The 18,157-nt window shown below is 41.8% G+C and overlaps 1 protein-coding gene across 1 annotated transcript in view; it reads right to left on the reverse strand.

Moving 5' to 3' along the window:
- The window catches only part of LOC149281239 (cGMP-dependent 3',5'-cyclic phosphodiesterase-like), a 252,062-nt gene that overhangs the window by 167,136 nt on the left and 66,769 nt on the right, over positions 1-18,157 (reverse strand). The gene's annotated exons all lie outside the window — the stretch shown is intronic.

Below are 18,157 nucleotides of genomic sequence, written 5' to 3' on the forward strand. Positions count from 1 at the left end.
TCTCTCTCTCGCTCTCCCTCTCCCGCTCTCCCGAAGGCTGATCCAGAAAGGGTTTGTCATTTGTCACACCTGCTCCCAAGACCGATGGGGCAAGCGGAGCGAAAGATCCACATCGTCGTCGCTGTCGAGAAAGAGAGGGACGAAAGAGGAGACGATCCAGCGAAACGTGCAGGATGCAGCAGTCCGGTGGGGAATGAATGCGGAGCTTTGGGGGGGGGGTGTCACAGGGTCCTAGTGCCTATACTAATGATCAGCATAGAGAGGCAGTGACAAGAAGCAGTAGGTGGGCTTCTCCGCACCTTCATCAGGCTACCTCTCCTTCCTAGGCTAAGCCTCCCAATGAAAGGCACCGCTTGGCCATGCATTATTTTGCGCCTGTCTTTCTCCTGCCGCTCCGTCCAGCGCTGCGAGGCTTTTCTCTACTAACCGAGATACAATGTATCCCTGATTATTAATCTATGGCTCGATCATCCATCTGCCGCTTAAATCCAAATATAGAATTGTAATTAATGATATTATATTTTAATTAATAGAATGTTAATTAATTATATTTGAATTATATATTATATGATATTAAATTATATTGATTTAATTACCACTGCTGCATTGTTATAATTTGCATGATGCTTTAGTGGAAAAAGAGAGAGACGGACAAACCAAAAAAATGGTAAAAAAGGTGTAAATAAATACATTTACAGCGTTTCCTGCTGTAAAGACTCAAACCTTAATCAGTCGTTGGTCTCGTCTTAGATTCAGGAGCCGTATGTCTATCCCGTGCATGTTTAAATTCCCTCGCTGTATTACCCTCTACCACTTCTACTGGAAGGCTGTTCCACTTATCTACCACCCTCTCAGTAAAGCAAACCTGATTCATTTCATACCACTTATATCGCAATCAGGCATAGCTTTCATAAGGGAGGTTAATAATATTGTCAGAGCAGCCATTTGAACCATTGTGAAGCTACAACTCCCACAACTCTAAGCTCAGAAAGCCTTTCCCCCTTGTGTAAGGCTTAAAACATACCCTTGCTCAACTCTGCGAGGGTTAATGAGCTAAACCTTATTTCTTTTGGGCTGTTAGCCGAGCATACTGTGAGTTGTAGTACAAGAGTTGATTTTAATGAGTAAATGTACCGGTAATCTGACGTTAAACATATAAAATATTAAAACAATAATCACAAATTTTCATTCGGTTTGGGTTTTCTTCTAATTTTTAACCCTATGCCGCCCAGTAAAGGCAGCCGAAGCAGCTCCTGATGAAGTTGCTGATAAGTTTTCAGGACCCGTGACTCAGCCATAACAGGATTCAACAAATTAGTAATCCTGACGGCTGGACCAACGCCAAACCCTGTTTGACTCATAAAATCATATTTCTTGGATAAACCCGTGTATTTCTCTTGTGCCGACACTCCCTGCGATGTAATGATCCGGTACGTCAGCCGAGATCTAAAACAATAAATCTCACAAATGATCCCCCGTCAGCAGCCATGTGAAGTGTGTTTATATATCCGAGTAAAAAAGAATGTAAATTTAAATACAATTATAATTATTCCATCGCAGAACCATCGGGATTATATATAAAAAGCAATCCTGGCGCAAAGTGGTAAAAGTGGAGCAATCGCCATAGCAACCAATTGAATGTTTTTCCCATTTTGCTTTCACAGAAATTGCTGTTTCTTTTGAATTGCTAAATACAAGGAGGAAGTCACACCTGGCCCATATGAGTCAACCAGGGCCGGACATGGGCCGATGAGGCAGCCGTGGCACTTTAAGGCCGGAACCGGCCAATCACGTGTGTGTGTATGGAGCGATGTCGGCCAGGGGAGCGATGGGCATTTGCCTGGTGTGCCGGATGGCTACTCCAGGCCTGAAATGACCAACATTTACCAATGAGGATTCTCAGACATCCATTGGACGGCTAAAGGCAGGAGAAGAATCATGGATTCTTTAGATCATCAATGGAGTTATGGAGTCTCCTAATCTCCCCGTTAACCAAGTTTAAGAAAATGAAGGGTTAATGTGACACTAAATATGATTTACTTAGGCATCCCCAATGAAAGAAGACGGATACACAGGATTCTCAACCAAACTCAAGGAAGGAACCCAACGCGTTGTGGACAATGACCTCAGAGGAACGGGACCTGGTTGGGGTTCTCATAATTTAAAGGAGAAGACACAATGTAGCAAAGCAGTCAGAGAGTTACAGCAAGAGACATCAGCTGCTTAAAGAGAAAGACTCTATTCCTTGTTATACCTCCTGAGAGCGACCTTATCTAGATCACCACGGTGCCATTATATGTCGTATAAATGAGCAGTCGCCTTAAAGTGGAACTGTCACGTCTGAGATGAAACCGAAACCGAAACCGAATCCAGTGCTAGAAACCATCAATCACTCGCCTTATTATCATCGTTACTCGCCCTTGTTCAGAATTAGATTTTCCAGCTTTGACATACATCGCAGGCATAGCCAGAGCATTTGATGCAAATTTCCCACAATCCTCTGGGGAACATGATGGGAATTCTGCTGTCACCCCAAACTATTAGGTGGGAGTTCTCACAAAATGCACAACATCAAATAACTCGGGAGTTGTTTTAGTGAAGAAAAAAAGAAGAAATAAGGATGGGGCGCAGGGGTCTGGGATCTGACAGCCGCCCTTTAATGTTAAAATCAAGAGCAGCCAATCACAGCATAGCTTGGCACAACCTGCATGCAGTGCACTTCGCAGCCTGAGGTGGCGCTGTTGCCAGTGAAGTGTTTGTGTTAATCCTGTGCTTTAGTCTAAAGACAATCAGGTCAAATAATGTCGCTTCTATCCACTGGGGCTTTGTAGCGAAGGGTGGGGTGTCCGCTAAGGGGGGATATCTCCACGTGGTTGGGCTTCTAAATGGAGAACAACCAAAGAAATTACAGCAAAATCCTTAAAATCTGTACTATGGTGAAATATCGGATATTTAAACTATATCATAGGATGTTTTAACCCTCTGAAAGCCAGGCAGGTAAACAATGCATTTTTTCGACCCTCTGGCACCAGCGCTTTAAAAAAAATTATCTCCTACGGGATAATTAAGGCTGCTGCCCCTTTAAAGTTAAAAGGAGCGCATGCTGGCGACCGTATCCCGAATAACACCGATCCAGCAGCCCTGCATGGAATGTCCTGTGACTTCATTCACACGTTCGCCATACATTCTGACCTTACCCGGCAGAGGCAAACACAAATCAGCTCATTGAGATCCCACTCAATGAAAGTCACCAGCGAATCCACAGCAGAACCCGCTGGCCCGGCTGATCCGTCCACTTTAACTAATGTCTTTCCTCCATTCCCCCCGGGGGAAACATTCTTCAAATCCCAAACATTATAGAATTCCTACGCCGCTTCTCCCCATTAATATTCCAAACCTCTGACCTCAAATCACTTGCGCCCGGACTCTCATTTAATAATGTTACATTTATCCGGAACTTTAACGACTTAGCAATTCATTCTAATTAATCATACATTATGCAGATATGTTAACTGTCTTCTTTTCTTCGGAACGTTCCATCAAATCAAAACGGAAACTTTGAAGAAGATTGTTTTTATGTTCTATGGCAATCGCCTATTAGTGTCTGCTTGTGTCACATGACAGATAAGCGTTCCCGGCAAATACATCAATAAGGCAACATTCTACATTACTACAGACTTATTTTCGGGGAAGGTTTGGGCATTCGATCTCCATACTGTCTCCGTGTCCTCTGCCAGCTTCCCCCCACCCAAGGACATAAAACTTTTCATTTGATGACCTAGATTCATAGCTATCTCCTTTGACCGTTAATGGTTGGTCTCTGTGAGCCAAGGCTATACCTATTAGCAGTAGCCTACCTAGCGGGGGGCGGTCCGCACCGTGTGCCGCTCATCAGGGGGGTGCCAATTTGCCGGCACCCGGCACCCCTCCAGAGAAGGACAGTAATGTCCGCCGCTGGAGGAGCAGGCTCGCAAGGGAGCGGTATCGGAGGTCTTTAACAGACCTCCGGCTCCCTTGAGTGATTTTAAGCCGGTGGCGTCCGATACCGCTCCCTTGCGATCCGCGCGGCAACAGCTGCTGTGCGCCGGGGCTTGTTGTGCCCTCTGAACCGGAAGAAGACAGAAGAACTGAAGAAGAGGAGCGAAGAGGAGGAAAAGGAGCTGTAAGGAGAAAAGAGGAAAGGTAGGAAAGCATTCAGTGAGAGTGGATTGGTATATGTGTGGATTGGTATATATGTGTGGATTAGTGTATGTGTGGATTAATATATGTGTGGATTGGTATATGTATGTGGATTAGTGCATGTGTGGATTGGTATATGTGTGGATTGGTATATGTGTGGATTAGTGTATGTGTGGATTAGTGTATGTGTGGATTGGTATATATGTGTGGATTAGTGTATATGTGTGGATTGGTATGCGTGTGGATTGGTATATGTGTGGATTAGTATATGTGTGGATTGGTAAATGTGTGAGAGTGATGGGTGTTATGCTGTACCATTTCCAATGTATTTTTCATTATATAATTATGCTCTAAAGTACATCATAACTCCCATCACTCTATACTGTTCCATACAGTGGCAGAGCTGGGAGACAGAGCCCTTGCACCCCCAACGCAGGACTCCTGAAAGGTAAGTAAACTTCAAAGAGGGAGAGGGTAGATAGTTAGGAGGGGTAGATAGGGAGAAGGGGGTGAGACGGGGGATAGGGGGTAGATAGGGAGAAGGGAGTGAGAAGGGGTAGATAGGGCAGAAGGGAGTGAGAAGGGGTAGATAGGGCAATCATACTCCTATCATGCCAAGTCTGCGAGTATATCCTGGAATCTGGGTATGCCTGGGCATGATAGGAATGCGATTGCTGTTAATTGTATATATATATATATATATAATATTGTAATTTAATTGTTTTGTCCTATTTTGGTGTGTTACTTACTTTAAATAAAAGTGTTAGATTTTTTTTATGGTGTGGGGGGTCATATTCGGTTTCGGCCAGGTAAATGCTGCATTTTCGGTTTCAGTCCAGAATTCGTTTCGGGGCATCCCTAAGCCAGACAATGAAGTGGTATGCCTACACCACATCAATGTTTGGCTTAGTATATAGTGATAGGAGTTATGCTGCACTATTGTCAATGTCTGGCTCAATGTATAGTGATAGGGATTACGCTGTACCACCGTCAATGTGTGCCTCAGTATATAGTGATAGGTGTTATGCTGTACCACCGTCAATGTCTGCCTCAGTATATAGTAATAGGTGGTTTGCTGTACCACCTTCAATGTCTGCCTCAGTATATAATGATAACAGTAATGCTGTACCACCTTCAGTGTCTGCGCCGGTATATAACGGTAGAAGCTATGCAGTTTTAAAGTGTATGGGGGGGGGGTGCCACATACAGGATCCGCCCCGGGTGCCAAATACTCTAGGTATGCCCCTGCCTATTAGTAAGGTTGTAGAGGATAAAAAGTGGTCAAACATGCATTTTATGGGTAATACCATTAAAATATCTTAATTTTGGACAACGGAAATCTAGATGGAGGCTTAAGAATTGAAGGGGACACCTCTGAGGTTCCAAAAGCCTTCAATTAGAAGAAGAGACTTCTGAGGTTCAAAAAGAATGTGACTCCGCATCTTTTGCTACGTCGATCCAACAAAAAAGTACCACGCTCGGCTAAAGATTTCATATTGTCCTTGGATAAAAATGGCAACATTGCCAGGTGAGGAAGTCTCGATCAGATTTATTGCAGATGGAGTCTTCATATCACGAAACAAAACATGTTTTTATTTTTTTTATTAACCCCTTAAGGACCAGGGATTTTTTAAGGGATAGAGCATTTTTCATGTTTTTTCTTTAACCCTAAATTTCCCCTTCTAATTTAATGAATCTAAACAAGTTATTATTTATTCTTTCAGGACAGGTAAGGTTTACATTTTTTTTTTTAAATAAAACTAATTTATTCTTTTTTTACAGGTATTATACATTATCTACAGCTAGTATAAATGTGAATAAACACCAAAAATATATTCATTAACTTGCTCTAATTTTAAAACCACCCTACTGTCGGGTTTAGTTAGTCGGAGCCCAGTATGCAAGACTGGAGACGTGCGTGAATCAAAAGCGAGGTACCGATAGGGATGAGGCTTAGACGAAGTCAGGATAAGCAGAGGTCGGTTCAGGCAGCAAAGGTTCATACACGATAAGGCAAGCCAAGGGTCAATATCCAAGGAAACAATGATAAGGAAGCACTGCCCTGTATATAGGCAGAGAGCGCAGTATATCTGAGCACTGAGTAAACCAAAGGACACGGATTTATAGGAAGAGGGGAGGGGTTCTCCCTCTGATGTCAAGATGAACCTAATTTCATTCACCTGAGAATGCCGCCGACTGTGCCTTTAAGAAGAGTGTTTGTATGCGCGCGCGCCACTAGAGGGCGTGTGAGAGACGGAACCTGTTCTCCCTCTCTGTTGGGACGGCCCTGCATTTGTGTTCCGGCCGTCCTGAAGACCACGGTGCCGGGAAGAAGATCGCGGCACCGCCAACCCGTCGGAAGGAGGACGCGGCGTGGGACGAAGTTGAGTCCCGCGGTGGGGATCTGACACCTACATTCCTTCACAATTTTCTTTTTTTTTTTTTAGTAGTTTTCTACATTTTTTTTTTTATTTTATTATTTGAACCTAACCCTAGCCAATTCCCCACTAACTAACCCTCACCACACTAACTACACCTTATACATTACAAACAACAATTCAAAATATTTTTTTTAAAAACCTTTTAGGGTCGATTTTAAAAATAAAAATGAATTTTGTTGTTTAAACCTGGGTCTTGGGAACCAGGGAATCAATCAAGTCCCCTTTGCCACATAACTGTATCCATGCGTGTGATCAGCAGCAGCAGCGTTCACACACACACGCTTACCCTGCGATCATCGCAGGATCGGCCCTCTAGGGACATCTTTTAATGACGTACCTAGTACGCCATTGGTCACGAAGGGGTTAACATACATGATACATGCATCGAATAACACATATTTACATAATCGCGGGCTATGCTTCTAATGTTCTGACCTAATCAGAGAAGTGTGGACGGCTTTAAGAAATGATTACATAAATTGCAGTAGAATCTTTGCCGTTTCATTTTTCCTTCCACAGCATGAATTTTAATTAGCAGAATCTTATTCTATAAGACTGTCAATAGATCGCATCAATTTATTTAACCCTGTCAATGACACAGGATTGAAATGCTAAAGATATGTTAAATGTGGTCTATGGACCTTAAGAAGAGCCTGATGAAGGACAATAGCATGTTCTTGCCAACGTTCCTGTGTAGTGGTAGCAGTTGGGTGGAATTCCTACGCTGCGTCTCCCCATTTATGTTCCAAGCCTCTGACCTCAAATACACCACATACATTTACAAATAACATTAAAAATAATAAAAACCCTTTAGAGTCAATTTAGAGTCATAAATAAAAAAGTATTTTTTGTTTAAACCTGGGTCTTGGAACCCAGGAAATCAATCAATAAAGCGCCCTTTGCCATTTAACTGTATCCATGCAAGTAATCAACATCTGCATGGTTCACACGCACGCTTACTCTGCGATCACAACATGGGACCGTTTTACTGATGACATCCCTGGTACGTCGTTGGTCCTCTAGGGACGTGTTCTTGCCAGCGTTCCTGTGTAGTCTTGGCAGTCCAAAGATCAAAGTGGGATCAGACACAATGTCAACTTTATACCGCATTGTATTTTATCATTAGAAGAACAGAAGGAGAGGAGCTTATTCTCACCTCTGTTGGGTTTATTGCTATTGTTGTAATGTCGCGTGTGTGTTTTACAACCGCAGAGGTGCTTTGTCTGACCTCTCCGTGAATCCTGCTTCCCGACACAATATACCAGGCGGACCACGGAGCCAAGATGAAAACTGCCTACATATTTAATCTCAGGGTTTACATTGAAGTACGTGATGCGTCCTTCTCATAACCCTTCTCTGGAACACTTGTAGCTTCTGCCAGCTGACCTCCAGATCGGACCTGGCTCTGGGAAAAAGTACCCCCCCCTTTATGCGCATGGGCAGAAAGTGCTCCCAATTTATTTCAATGGGAACCCAAACCTGCATCATTACTGAGTATAAGGGTTATGAATGTTCTCTTGGTCCAGGCTGATACAATGAAGCGTCTGGTCTTTGGCACGATTATAGTTGGTTTTAAGGCATTTTAAATCGATATCAATAATCAACACGAGTTTAACACTTCGGCTCTTGAGAACTAGATCGGGGTTGTTTGCATTTGCCGTCAGGATCTATTTATAAAGCAAAACAAATATTTTACTGAAACGCTTAGTATTGACTAGCTTTCTAACAATTATTCCATCAGCATTACGTTCTGCCAGAATTATAATGTATCTGTGTCTTCTGTTTGTTCCGTTGACTCCAGACGCGTGTTTCCGGCTTAGAAATGTACTTAAAAGAATCTGTCACCTATACAATGGCTAACGATGAGTGATTATATAGAAGTACAATCTATATACTGTGATAGCAGAACCGCAAAGACTTTAAATCGTCAACCCACGAAGATTAATACAGACGGTAGTTTAAAGGGGAACATTCACCTCTGAGACAAAATTATAACTAAACTAGTGTAGAAAACCATTTGTGGTCGTGGTCTAGGGGTGTAAATGGTGACCAGGAGAAGGTAATGACCGGTCTGGGCCGTGCCGTATAGACGTAGAGGCCTAGCTTTGGAAAAGTGGAAGGAAGAGGAATGTGACGGAAACCAGGGCTGCAAGGGTTAAGTCATGGCCTTCTGTGCCGGCTATCCTCCTCCGGGGTTCTCAGAGGAGCTCTGCTCCGGTGTACAAAGTAATAGAGCTCTGTGTGAGTCTATTTATTCCACCAAAAACCAGCCAAGACGTGGCCAAGAGGAACTGTTCATAAGAGGAAAACCATAGCATTTGATCCAGTACAGATTAAAACGAGTAGGCCACCTACCTAACGCATTATATGCCATAGGAAAGGGCAACCAATCACACGAAGCTATTAAGGGAGGGTGACCAATCAGAGTGGTGCCTATGCTCTCCAAGATCGGTATGGGCAGCCCGGCTTAACCTTTATTTTATGTGGTTGTCCGATGCGGAACCTGGGGACATGCTCACAAACACTACCACTCCCATCAAGAACAATGTGTCACAAGGGACAGAAAAAGAGGAAAGAAGCCACAGAATAAAAAAAGGGATAGGAAATAAGTCGTTTGGTACGAACACCCCAAGTCAGTTTCTTCTTTCTCCAGGCAGAGGAGCGGTGCTTGGCCATGTCCACTCTCCGCATTTTTCCATTTTCCGAGGATAAAGAACTGCAGTATGTGGGCTTCATTAACTCAGAATCAGTTACTGCAGGGGACGGCACTTTACATGCACTGATAATCAACATGTGAAATGTATGTGTCCTCCAATTTGGTCACCCTTAGGCACCCTTAATGACTACTTAAAGAAGAAGTTCCACCAACATTTTTTTATTTGTGTATCTGATTAAAAATAATAATAAGAAGAATGAGAACAACAACAACATAATGGTTATGAGCCATTTCTTGATCTGTTATCTGAGCCCAAACACCCCGACTCCTCATGATACTGCCTGTGGGGAACAATAGAATGGCTTAGTCTTAATCACCCAGACACTCTGGCTAATGAAAGTCTATGGAGGAATGGACTTCATTATCATCGCCATAAAGCATCAGCTCAGTGTGGTGTTTGAGCCGGGAAAGTCACCCAAAATATCACACGACTGACGGCAACGGCGGCCTCCAGGTCTGCAGATAAAGGAACGTAAATGAGATTACATTAATTATTCCTCAACGCCGACCTACATTACTGAATACACCACTGGGGTTTATACTCAAGGAAAATCACTTTTTTTTTCTCCATAGGACTTGCCCTTCAATAATGTGACATCATCAGAACAACAAAACATCATAGTGATAGCGCATTATTCATACTGTCCCATTCTTCCAACTCATTCTGTCTCCCTCCTTCTAATTATAACTCGTGTTTGTTCTCCTACTGTCACCTTCATCCCTGCAAACACTCCGTCCGTGTCCTATTCTCTTCCCCTTCTCGTGCAGCCAACTTGGCTCCCCGTAGAGATCCATTTCCTCCTCTTTCTGACGTGAGTGATTGAGTAGACGGGATATTCATTAGTGGTAAGAATCCCCCCCTTCGTATAATTTGCCATCCAGAACCCAACAGTGCAATTCACTAACAAAATGCTGGCTTTTTATTATTATTATTATACACCGATGATTGATTTATTAAACGAGAAAGGGCTTTCAATACACCGTTACGAAGAGGAACACTTAGCAGAGGACAGATTTAAATCAGTAAGTGATATGACTCTGGGCTCAGAAGCTTGCTATCTGTTTATTGAATAATTAGTAAGAATAATCATATTAGAGAAAGGGTCACTCCGGCCATTATTAACATCTCCAGCACTGGTTTGGCTTGGAGGGGGGCGAATAAGACTCCCCAGTGAACATGCAGGAAAGCCCTCCTATTGATTTCAATGAGAATGCCTTCCTGCCACTGATTGGCTGCCTGAAGTGGCACCAATTAATGGAGCATTGAGGTCCTAAGTTAAGGATTTTATATCTGTCTTTGGTTTTTAAGAATGTATATTAAAATACTCACAAAGTTCTTCTTTAGTGAGACTGTCCATTTAAATCTATATAATACGACCAATCAATGCTTTGTTTAATATAGTAAATTCCATGCCATATAGTTTCCAACACATCACCATAGAGGGGCATTTAGCTTGTAATTTTTAACCCTTGCAAGAAATTCTCCATGCCAATAACGCTGTGATAGTAGCGATGCTGTGATAATAGTGATGCTGTGATAGAAGTGATGCTGTGATAGTAGCGACGCTCTGATAGTAGTGGCCCTGTGATAGTAGCGATGCTGTGATAGTAGCGATAGAAGCGATGGTGCGATAGAAGCGACGCTCTGATAGTAGCGACGCTCTCTGATAGTAGTGGCGCTGTGATAGTAGTGGCGCTGTGATAGTAGTGACGTTCTTCATAAAACCCCTATGACTATGTACTACATAGCTCTTATACATAAGCCCCCACAATGTTTTAAATTCATTTAAGAAACTCCTGTATCGTGGGGGAAGCCTCCACAGGAAAAATATTACTATGTTCTGTTTTCCTTCCAGTGTTAATTAGAGAATTGATGTCAAGTATTGATTTTGACCTCCAGGATCGTCACACAGATGGGGAGCAATAGTTCTTTCCAAAAGGCGCCAGAGGAGGAATGGTACCCTATGGAATTCTATGCGTTCCTATAGGATCGTTACAGTAAGTGAGCATACACAAGAGGTGATACACAGGATATTTAACATGTCACAGGGTCCCGGTGCGATCCGGGAGATGACTCATTCTAATTAAGTCTCTCTGGCTTATTACCGACAGGCTCCAGGTCAGAGCAAAACCCACCCTCTATCTGATTAGCTGCCGGAAACTGGAACACAAAATTCACAGACATCAATTATCTTTCTGCTGGCTGTCAGTTTAACTCCAAACGGCCGAGACTTGGAAATGAGATATTATTAAAAAAATTCTCCGCTGCGCACAGCGATATGGGGGGGGGTAGCATGGTCTTCCGTACTATGAAAATGTACAATCTAACACCAAGCCCAGCGTTCTAACGGGCATGCAAAGCCACAAAAGGGTGCCGCTATTTCAGATTTTATAAAATGTTCTGAAAAATATAATTTGGGAAACATTTATTACACAAAACCAAATGCAGTTATCGAATAGCGGGCCCCACTAAAAAAAGAATGCATATTAAAATACTTTTTCTGTACCTTAATGAGCATTATTTAACAAGGGGATAAATACAGACTTAGCTTAGGTAGAAGCTGCAGTAAGTATGTTACACTGCCCAAATAAGTATGTAAGTTTAAAGTGACCCCTCAGCTATTATAGTATTATAATGCATAAAATGACTGGGTTGCCCCTTTAAATTTTCATGCAATTTTCTACAAATTTCAAATACGATGCAATCCAAAAAACACAAAACATATGCAACAGTGATAATACTATAAACAGCTAATAAACATAATAACATGGAACACGTGTTTCATTTTCACGTGTAAGGAAATTCCCTGTTACTTACTTTGATTTTATAAATTCTTCCTTGTTAAGCTATTAACATATCCATCCATCCATCCATCTCCAGGCAGACAAATGTCATTGCTCTAATCAGCTAATACAGAGTTGAAGATAATTGATTAGAACTCTGATCCCCAAGAGGAATATTTATTGTCTAAAATTTCACAGCGTTCGGGTAAAAAAAATTGGATCTTACCTGCCATCAAAATCTGATACGATATGCTTTTAAAGGGAAGCTATCACATTTCAGATTACCTTCCATGGCTGTCGTTTGTCCTCACCTGAAACACGCATAATCTACTGTTTGTCTATCTAAAAAAAAATTAAATGGGGGGCCGAAAATTTACCCCCCTCTTCTCCAACGCGTGTGCAGTAGGGCACGGGGGGAATTAAATAAGACGGTATACTCCCAACTACATCTCCCCTCACCCCTATCACTCTGAGCTTTAATGGAATCCATAGTTTTGGATGGGGCACATTTAAGTCGAGGGAGGATGCAATGCATTCACTAAACACTAGGGGCCCCTGGTGCACAGGAGTAGATATATATATACACACTCCTGTGCAGCCAGCAACCGTTTTACAATCCACAGCCATCAGGCGCAGTAGAGATTGTACTTTGACATTTTTTTAATATTATTTTTTAGTATATTTCGGGTTTTTTTAATTATTTTATGATCACCCTATTGCTTGGGCAGAAAATCAGCATAAAAATATAATAATAACACAAGTGATTGTTTTCAGTCATTCATTCATTCATTCACGATTTTATCTCAGATGTGAGATGTTCCCTATACTTGTTACAGGCTTTTAACTAGTATTTTTTAATGTTTTCTTTATGTTTTAAGGTTCTTTTCTATACTAAGAAAATGCGGATGTAGCTGTTTGAAGCCATATCAATTAACGCTGTAATCCTGGCACTGCCATTGGCCGCACATCACAGAAGCCGAGAGCCTTGTATTCACATACGGAAGGTTCCATAAAAGCATCTATTTCAAGTGAAACCAGTTTCCGTGTCCTCGTGGGACTGGGCTCCATCTCCATGCACCATGTCAACATCACATGAATGCACTTTGAAGCGGAAACATCCGATCCTTCCTTTTGTGATTCCCAAATGCCTAACAAATGTATAGATCAAATCGCGCGTCTGTTTTTCTGTGTTCATTGGGATATAATAAGCTACAATGGTGCGTTACGGCATACAAAAGGGTCCATTTTTAGTAGGAGAAATAAAAAAGTAAAACATATTTGGTTGCCAGGATCTCGACTGAAGAATCAGAAATCTGAGATTCTATTTCCCCTAAAAAATTCTTTAGAAGTAGAAAAACAATTTTGCCGGTTGCTTGGAAACCGATTGGCTGCTCTTATTAACAAACAAGCAGACGGCGTTTCAACGGTTGTAAAATGTTGAGATTGGTGTGAAAGCGGGAGAGCGAGCTGCGGGAGGTATAGAGTAAATCCCGTTACAGCAGAGGACCACGGCGCATGTACAGCTTGAAGAATTCAGATAATCAGCTGATCATATGGAATCTCCTATGAAGGAAAACCAGCCATGGATTCAGGATGATCAAATATTGAGATGTCTACTTAATGATGAAAAAATGGGCTACATGGGCTGTATGGTTCTTATGCTCGTTGCTCAGTTTCTTACCTTGCGAATCAGACAAAAATGTATGAAGGTTTGGGATAAAGTTCCCTGTCTAACCACGATGAAGACCCAAAAGGTGGTGACCAAGATTATACAAAAATGGGATGAAGGCCACTTCTACCTGCATTCCTCCATCCTACGCACCAGAACCACACAAGATGCAGTGTAATGTAGGGAAGGAAGGTATGTAAGTTTGGGATAAGGTTCCTTGTCATAACCATGAGGAAAACCATAAAGCTAATACTGAGGATAGAGGTGGTGAAGGTCAGGTCTACCTTCATTCCTCCATCGGAAATACCAGAGCCACACAAGATTCTGCATGGTGTAGGAAAGCCACAGAGAGAGGTGGACTCAGTAGATGCGTTTCTAGAAGGTATTCTTCACTCAACAAAAAAATCCTTTAGGTAAAGATATAACTCAACCTATCGTCCATGGCTTATGGGACCATACAGTAAGGTCTACACAGTATGGACCTGTCCATCTCCATATAACAAGTAGATGCTAAGAGACAACCATGTAAGAAGACACGCTTCTCTTGGTGAACTGAAAAGCAGGGACTTTTTCCGACTTCTAAATAATGAACAGAACCAGCTATGTGCGCCGAGGACAGATATGAACCGTGGTGATACGCAGTGACAACAGACAATGTAGCAGCAGCGGTACGGGGAACAAAGGAATGGACTGTCTTCTAAATGGAATCCTATGCACAATGGCTTAGTGCTAACGCAGAGGTCACCCCAGACTAAGGATCCAGTGTCCTAAACTTGTGAGGAACTATTCCGGGATCTTCCATTATCAGGAATGTGTTTGTGTGTAAAGCCCCGGCTGGAATGGGCATTTGCTTATTAGAAGCACCCTCTTCATTCCAGACACTTTAAATAACATACTCCAGATAACAGACAAAGCAAGTGCAAAGGCAGAGAACGGTCAGAAACAATACATTATGAAAACAAAAACGGAAAACGTACACGCAAATAGGCCAGCCTCGCGATTCTAGCCACACAATGGTGAGATGTCATTCGTAATGCAACTAATATACTATGTATAATATCAGACTGGTTACAGAATCAACCACATGTGTTCATCTATTTACAGATCATTCTCATTAATAAAATGTATAGATCAACTATTTATGTAAAAGAGGCACATTGTCTAATATATAAGATGTCAAATCAAGCGATATAGAAACTTAAATACTTTGTATTTTAATCTGATACTTAGTAACATGCAAATTTATAGACACAATTCCAAAGAATATTAAAAACGATTTAACAAGGAATTATACGTAAATACCTTTCATTAAAGCAACATAGAAAAAGATGTAAGGTTTAATACGATTTGGGGACCTCAAATGTCTCTTCTTCAGATGTTTTTTTCAGAGGTCCCCAAAACATGCCACCTTTACATCTTAATCATTCTTGGCCCAATAAAAGGGTATCAGCTTCAACTAAAGATTCCTTCTTTAGGGCTATTACGGCTCTATCCATTTTTCATCTCTTGATCTAAATCTAAATATCCTCAAGATTTTAAGAGTCAGGCTACATATATTCCTCATTGGCCCTGGAGATTAGCGGCATATTATTGGCACAGAAGCTTACATTTTGGGAATACTCTCTTTAATTATATACTTTTGTATGTTTCCCGATCTGTTCGATCCCCTTATTTCCCTAAAAAAAAAAAAATTCCAGAAAGAGAAGCCGTTCTGCAGTCACCTCCAAGTCAAGCCACGTCCCCACGTGTCCCACCGGTCGGGAACACACCAGAGAAAAATCTAGAAAAAGATTGCATTGCTCAATAATACAAAAAAAAAAAACAATTAGAATGTAATTTTGTTTCGTACGAAACGCTCTCTGTATAAATCACCTCCCAAATTGCCAGCGTTCTGAATAGGTTGAACTGAACAAAGTGTCCACGGTTCAGGAAAACCTTACTTTGAATAATATCCATCTAGCAGGGCTCTTATTGAGGTAAGGGGCACATAACATTCATAATTTTATTTCTCCTTAATAAACAAATTGTGTATCGTCCCATGTCCAAAATAGACAATTTTTACCCTCAATCTCTATGTTTGTATTTTATTTCCTCTTTAGGTCAAAGTCATGGGGGGGGGGGAAACGGCCTGGAGGCGATATTGAAGGAGACACAAAGGATGAGGACGTCATTTGTATGGAGGAGCGATGGGGAGGTGGCTCAGGACATGGATGGGACACTGGGTGGAGAGGTGGTACATGTTCTGAAGCTGGTTTAGTTGGCCTGGTGATATCGAGGCAGGGAAGCTGGGGTAATGCTGTGTACGGGGCAGGCGGTCAGGTATTTGTGATATTATGGATAACAGGATGATACGGGCAGTTACGTTTCCATTTGCTGGGGTCAGGAAGGTGGCATCTCTATCCAAACATATATTATTAGAGATGAGATTCCAGTCTAACCCCCAGAAAAGCCCCTGCCTGCCTGCAACCACTTCCTCTTCCTGTCAGCTCCGAGTGGGCGGGACTTAGATCCATGCAGAGCTAAGCTGTTAGCTGTTCAGGCTTTAGTGTAAGAGAGATGGGGCAGCCCCAGCCATTGGTAGAAGAACAACAAAGTCTTATTAAGTGACAGCTGTGGTCTACTTACTGGGGCAAAAAGAAAAGTAATTTAAATTACTCCGGGAAGCTGAGGGTAAAGTGTGGAGCAGCTACGTGGTCCAAACCTTTTTATAATTTTTTTTATTGGTCGTGCTGGGGTGACGGGGCTTTATTAACACTTTTATAACTACCTCCACGGTCAGTGCGTTTGCGGACGGCAGATTACTGGGTGTAGCGGGTATGAGGAGGAGACCGGCCGGTATACCGGTAATCTAGCATGCGCAGCATACGTGACCTGGCATTGCCATGTTGGGTGCAGTTCTTATATCGTCCCCTCTGGGTAAAAATAAGCCGATATTTCTCGGCAGGATTCGGATGCGTACCATGACGTTATCACACACTGGCACAAACACAGAAAGTATTTTTGTCTACTGTCTATAAATACATAGTTTTTCCTCGCCCTGATGTCATCGCTCTTTTGGGGATCACATTTTGGTTCAAAATAGATCACTTTGCAATTAAAATGGCCCAGGTGGGGGGGAGGGTAGATTTAGAAGAGAAGTAAATCATACTGGGGTTTCATTAATAAACATTTTAGGGATCTGTGCATTCTATGATCCGTGATCAAGAAATCAATACTTCCTATAGTAAGTAATCCAGTAATATGTGCTGCTTTCAGTGAGGGATCCAGTACTCAATATGTATAATAAGTGATCCAGTAATCTGTATTTCCTATAGTAATTAATCCAGTAATATGTGCTGCTTTTAGTAAGTGATCCTGTACCCAGTATGTACTATAAGTGATCCAGTAATCTGTATTTCCTATAGTAAGTAATCCAGTAATATGTGCTGCTTTTAGTGAGGGATCCAGTACCCAGTATGTACTATAATAAGTGATCCAGTAATCTGTATTTCCTATAGTAAGTAATCCAGTAATATGTGCTGCTCTTAGTGAGGGATCCAGTACCCAGTATGTACTATAATAAGTGATCCAGTAATCTGTATTTCCTATTGTGAGTAATCCAGTAAAATGTGCTGCTTTTAGTAAGTGATCCAGTACCCAGTATGTACTATAAGTGATCCAGTAATCTGTATTTTTTATAGTAAGTAATCCAGTAATATGTGCTGCTTTTAGTAAATTATCCAGTAATGATCCACTAATCTGTACTTCATTTAGTATTTGATCCGGTAACCTTTGGAGTCTTTAGTAAGTGATCAAGTAAACTGTATCTTCTTAAAACTGTGATCCCGAAAATGCCCGTTTCCTTTGGTACGTAATCTACTAATCCGTGGATCCTTTAATAATTGATCTTGTAATGAAGTTACAGGGCCGGGCAAATCCAGTAGCCTGTAATCCGCGCTTAAAGCTTTAGAGCTAGTTTTTTTTGTATGATTAATATGGATTATTCTTGAAGGGCACAAAAAAAAATATTTGTATCAAATCTTAGTAAGTGATCCAGTACCCATATATATATATATTTTTTTGTTTTAAAGTGGATTTTTTTTAATATTTTAACAGAATTGCGTTTGTATCAATAAATGGCGTATCAGTGTGATATAGTAATGTGTTATGGGGACACCTAGTGGAAGAGAGCGAGGGGCATCGCCCAAACACTCCGAGCCATCGCATGAGACCAATGGGATGATCAATTACACCAGCAGATCAGTGAATTCCCCCCCCCCGGGGGCACAGACCGGTAACAGACATTAACCAGATTAATGCAAATCTACTCAATGCCCTCATGTGGATGGGAAGCGAGGAAGGACCTTAAAGCAGAGCCGTCACTTTCGC

The sequence above is a fragment of the Sceloporus occidentalis genome, unplaced genomic scaffold (assembly GCF_023333645.1).
Source record: "Sceloporus occidentalis isolate IW3139 unplaced genomic scaffold, rSceOcc1.0.p SCAF_137, whole genome shotgun sequence".
In the NCBI taxonomy this organism is placed as follows: Eukaryota; Metazoa; Chordata; class Lepidosauria; order Squamata; family Phrynosomatidae; genus Sceloporus; species Sceloporus occidentalis.